The sequence below is a fragment of the Thamnophis sirtalis genome, unplaced genomic scaffold (assembly GCF_051295495.1).
Source record: "Thamnophis sirtalis isolate CommonGarterSnake01/CBP01778 unplaced genomic scaffold, rThaSir2_p1.2 scaffold_4, whole genome shotgun sequence".
In the NCBI taxonomy this organism is placed as follows: Eukaryota; Metazoa; Chordata; class Lepidosauria; order Squamata; family Natricidae; genus Thamnophis; species Thamnophis sirtalis.
This window is the reverse complement of record NW_028261384.1, coordinates 106,744,665-106,750,069: the sequence shown is the minus strand read 5'-3', so window position 1 is coordinate 106,750,069 and position 5,405 is coordinate 106,744,665. Positions and strand designations below refer to the sequence as shown.

The 5,405-nt window shown below is 45.0% G+C and overlaps 1 pseudogene; it reads right to left on the bottom strand.

The window, feature by feature from the left end:
- Positions 1–2,326: 2,326 nt before the first annotated feature.
- LOC148046031 (E3 ubiquitin-protein ligase TRIM69-like) lies at positions 2,327–4,181 on the bottom strand (annotated as a pseudogene).
- Between the last annotated feature and the right edge of the window lie 1,224 nt (positions 4,182–5,405).

The window sequence follows — 5,405 nt, the reverse complement described above, 5'->3', positions numbered from 1 at the left end:
TAACCAATGCCAAATCCGGCGAAACAACTGGCTGCTCTGATACACTTGTATAACAACTCCGCCGTTACCGGTCCCAAGCCCGGATGAGAAAGGAGGAGGGTTAGGGTCAGGTTGGCAACCTGGCCCTATAAAAAAAACCCGCCAACCCATGCAATATGGTGAAAGAAATGAATAAAAATTTTATACCACATCGGTCGTCACATGGGTTAACAAAGGCCACGGCGGATGTTGGGGTCCCTAGACATCCGTCAACAAGTGGGCTACAAGTGGACCAGCCAACAAAACAACAAAAATATAGTGCAAATGAAAACCGTGCCATAATGGCCTGTTACTACAACTCAGAGCCGGAAAAAAGAGGTTATTTAAAGCGAATGTATGAATTATGGAAACAACAATATCCAGATTCAAATGTTAGTAAACAACGACTAGCAGATCAAAGGCGATTTATTATACGGAATAAAGTATTAGGTGAAGTTGAACTTGAGGAAATTCAGGCAAATTGCAAAACTAAAAAAACAACATCACAAATGGAAATAACTGATATTCAAGACACAACTAAAGACATTGTAGTAGAACTCCCAGAAGAAGCTGTGAGGGAGGAAATAACAACACTACCACCAGAACCAGTTATCACTGAAGCAACTGATGAACTAACTCAAAAACAAAAAGAATTAAAGGAGAAGATCATGGAGCATTTTCTGTCTAATGAGGAAAGGCAACGTTTACCATCATTAAAAACTGTCCCTAAGAAAATTTTGGCCATTATCATGAAAATGGTTATTGCAGTGTTTTCAACAATTGAATCGGGATCCATCTTGGAAATGAACCAGTTAATGTACAGTCCAGCTGTAATAGTCACTAATGAACTAGGCATTAAAGTCAAAGCACCTAATCACACAAGGGAAAAAGCATCGAAGCCAAAGTGAGATTGAGTGTTTCGTAGGATTATTGTCAGTGGAATTAATGTGATGTTGAACAGTAGTGGTGAAAGTGAGTCTCCTGGAAGATTACTCATTGATGTTGACTTCAGGTGGCCCGCCTCTATGTTGGAAATAGCAGCAGGGCAGGCAAAAGAAAGCCGGCGGTGGGCTGCCGCTTTCTTTCTTTTGCCCAGAGGCTGCAGTCCTCCTGAGCTGCCCGCCTCTGGACAAAAGAAAAAAGCGCCAACCCACCGCTGGCTTTCTTTTGCCCACCCCGCCACTATGTCCGACATAGAGGTAGACCGCCTCTATGTCTGACATAGTGGCGGGCAAAAGAAAGCCAGTGGCGGGCTGCCGCTTTCTTTCTTTGCCCAGAGGCTGCAGCCCGCCTGAGCTACCCGCCTCTGGGCAAAAGAAAGAAAGTGGCAGCCTGCCAGCAGAGGCAGTTAAAGGACCCGCCTCTGCTGGAGGGCTGCCCTGGACACAGAGAAAGAAAGCTGGCAGGCTGTCCTCCCTGCCTCTTCTATCTCCATCCCTCTCTTCACTTTCAAACAGTCTCTCTCAAATTGATAGACATTTTGTTTGAGTGAAGAAACAAACACACGCACGCATACACACACACACACACACACACACACACACACACACACACAAATTACTTACAATTACTTACAAATTACATTAATTTTGAATTCCTCCCTCCGACCCACATAGATTTTCCAGCTGTTTCACAATCACAGAGGATTTCAACTCTGCTCTTGCCTGCCATCATAAAAATGTAAAAATGTAAAAGGAAAAAGGAAGAACTGCTGAGATCAGGCTGGGCTAGCTGCTCTCAGAGTCCCCAATGGATGACTCTGCTTAACTGTTTTAAAAAAGCCTAAAAAAAACACCCTCTACAGTAGGTGGCAAGAGAACCACGTGCCTCATCTACATAAGGAATTTTTCAGCTTTTAACCCTTCCTTAACTCTGCTCGAGTGATCATAAAGTCAGACTAAATGAGGCACGTGGTTCTCCTGCCTCCTCCTGTAGAGGGCACTTTTTAGAGGCTTTTTTAAACAGTTAAGCACTAAGCAGAATCATCCACTGTGACTCTGGCAGCAACTACCTCAGCCTTTTTCCTTTTACATTTTTTTTATTTTTATTTGATTTGATTTTGATTTGATTTTATTATATTTATATGCTGCCCTTTTCCCCCGAAGGGGACTCAGGGCGGCTCACAATTCAACTTATGATGACACTGGTGAGGCTCTGCCTCCCCTGCCTCCCCTGACTGCACATCACTGATTGTATTTATTCAAAAGTAAGATTCTCTGAATCTAATAGCAATCACTTCAAGGTCTGAACATACCATTCCTCAGGTTGGGTCATTTCCCAGAGCTGTTTCTTCTTGTTCTTCCTCAGATTATTTGATGGAGTTATCTGTACTGATTTTTAATGGATTCTTTTTGTCCCAAGTCAAGAAGAAAGGGAGCATTTTCTCATAAAATGGATTGTTGAAAGTAAAGATAATCTCCATAGAGTCCAAATCATAAGAGGATAATTTGCCTAAACAAAGGTAATGAGAATCCGTTGTACTGTCTTCCACAGTGGAAGAATTGTTTTCGGTGTGGTGATGACCTCGTTTTCTCCATCCATCAGATGCAATAGCCAAAACCCTTCAGTAGCCCTTATATGTAAATGTCCTTTTTTTAAAATGGATTTACGCACAACACCAATGGCCCATTGTTTGGCCTTGCCCATCCACTGTGAAGTCCCAGAATTTATGCTTTCTATTTCCAGGATGCAAGGAAAATAATTAATGCATTCAAGATTGTCAGGAAAGTCCTGGGCTTGTTCACCCATGTACAGGGCGGGGCATAACCTTTTCCTAGGGGGTCACAGCAACACTTGTAATAACAACACAAATAATTCATACACCATTCGAAAGCCCATCAAAAACTGAGTTTATTGACACGATTTAATAGTCAGTATGACCACCATTAGCCCTTCGAACAGCATTCAAACGAGGTGGATAAGAACACAACAAATCTTCAAACAGTTCCGTTCGATTTTCCAGATTTTTCAACACAGTTTCCAAATTCATTCTCAAAGTTTCAACCGAATATCGATTTTGACCTTGCTCCTGAATCATCAGAGCTTCCACTTCATCCTTAATTATGGCCCCAATGTTCTCTGCCGGATTGAGATCTGGCGAATTTCCCGGCCAGACGTCATTGCCCCAAAATTCGACATTGTTTTCCTTTAACAATTGCTGAGTCGCATTTGCACGCATGCAAGGAGCTTTGTCATGAAGAAAGACAGCCTCACCAACCACCAAGACATTGTCTGGATCACTGAGAAATGGAATGACATTCTCCAATAAAATTTTCTCACGGAAATAACTGCCATCCCAGGATTCCCCTTTATCCTTCAAAACCCAATGCAGTTTCTTGGCTGTGAAAATGACGAAAATCCCGATGCAAGTCGGATTGCGAACGATTTGTCGATATCGTTCATGTTTGGCGATGTCGTCGACGTCTTTAGCCCAAATTCGATCGTTCTGGAAATTCGGTTTTCGAATGGCATAAACGAAGAATTCATCAGATGGCGCCAAATGAAGAAAATCTTCCTCGGTCCATTCAGACAACCAATCGCACAACCAAAGCCGATCTTGAACGTGTGTTTGAGTTTTCAATGGTTTGCAAATGACGTGGAATGGCTTCAAACCTTCTCGTTCTCGATATCGGCCGATTGTCCTTTGATCAACTCGTTTTCCACGAATTTGAAGGATTTCTTGGGCCACTTTTCGGTTTCCTTTTCGTTGTTTGCGACTGCCAGTTGCAATGATGGCTTTGCTTTCTTGGGACAGTTGCAGAGGACGCCCTTCTCCAAATTTTGTGAAACATTCTTGGGCTGTTTTGTTCCAATTATCAGTAACCCAATCCGGATGACGTTTCAATTTGTTTGCAATCCATTTTCGATTGATAAACGTCGCTCCAGCATCGCGAGCCTCTCGAAAGGCAATACATTTTATTCTGTCAATGATCCTTTGTTCTTCCGAATCGAATTTTCCAGCCATTCTTAAAGCAAATTTAACATTTAATAGCTCATTCAATTCAGTTTTTTATGGGCTTTAAAATGAGGTGTCGCTGAAGTTGTAAACTGCTGTCGATCTTGCTGTGACCCCCTAGGAAAAGGTTATGCCCCTCCCTGTATATGCTTTCCCAAACTTCTGAAAGGATCAGGGTGGGAGAAGCTCTCTTGGTATCCAGCATCATCCCCATTAAAGAGAAGAGATGGGAAAAGGTTAAAATGACATTAAAACAGCTCTCTAAACCTTAAACCTCCAATTTGGAGCTACTGTCCCATACGTTCCCTGTAAGCTGCACGGCTGTGCATTGCAACAAAACACCGTGCAGCAATTTTCAACTGCCACACAATGGTTTTTGTGAGACATTCAAAAAATTATTTTTCTGTCAAAAAATTTTCTGACTCTGTCTTATATACAGGAACTTGTAGCCCACTGTTAGCGAGGGACTTGGAGGAGATCCCGTACTGAATCTGGAGAGGTGCCCATTTTGGAAACCGCCACTCTGAAGGCGCTGGGACGGGCTGGTGGCGGCGTTCAGCTTCGGTGTTCGGCTTCGGTGTTTCTGCATGCGCGTGAACAGCTGCGGCTCGCTGGGAAGCACCCCCTCCCCTTGCACGATTGGCAGCTGAGTTTGGGCTATGCCTGCCTCTGGCATGAAGAGAGCGTGGAGAGTGCTTGGGGCATAGTTTGTCGATTGCTGGGGGGCTGCTGTGCTCAGTGGGAGATTGATTGACTTAGCGGGAGATAGACTGGCCACGGGCTGTGGAACTGCTGCTCCTGCTCCTGCCGTTTTGTGAGGAAAGAACTTGGTAGCTGTACTGGCTGCTGGGACTGCCGCTCCTGCCATTTGCGAGAAAAGAACTTGGTAGCTGCACGGGCTGTTTGGATTGCTTGGACTGCCGCCCCTGATTGGTTTGTGCCCCAAACAGCACCAAGGGGTGGGCGGCCGGCGCTGGGTTCCATGCAGGGGAAGCACCCCCCCCCCTTCTTAGGAAGGCTAGACCATTTTGCGGACCATTTTGCTGATTTTGTGGTGGCCACTTTGAATCTGCTGTGACGAGCGACTGGCTTGAGACTATTCTGACCACCAGAACCTGGAGGAGCATATTGGAGCCTGGAAGAGCTGGCTGAGACCGCCATTGGCTTCTGTGGGGACAGCTACCGGAGACTGGTCTTGGGGGGGCTCGACCCCTTGGACTTTCTGACACCTCCAACCGCTGTTTGTGCTGCTGCAGGGTCAGGCTAGGGACAGGGCTAGGGTTAGAGTTAGGATTAGTTAGGTTAGGGTTAGTTTAGGATTAGGGTTAGGGGTAGGAGTAGGGGTAGGTATATCTGATTAGGGTTAGGGCTAGGGTTAGGGCTGAGCTTAGGGATAGGGTAGGGTAGGGTTAGGTTCAGAGTTAGGGTTAGA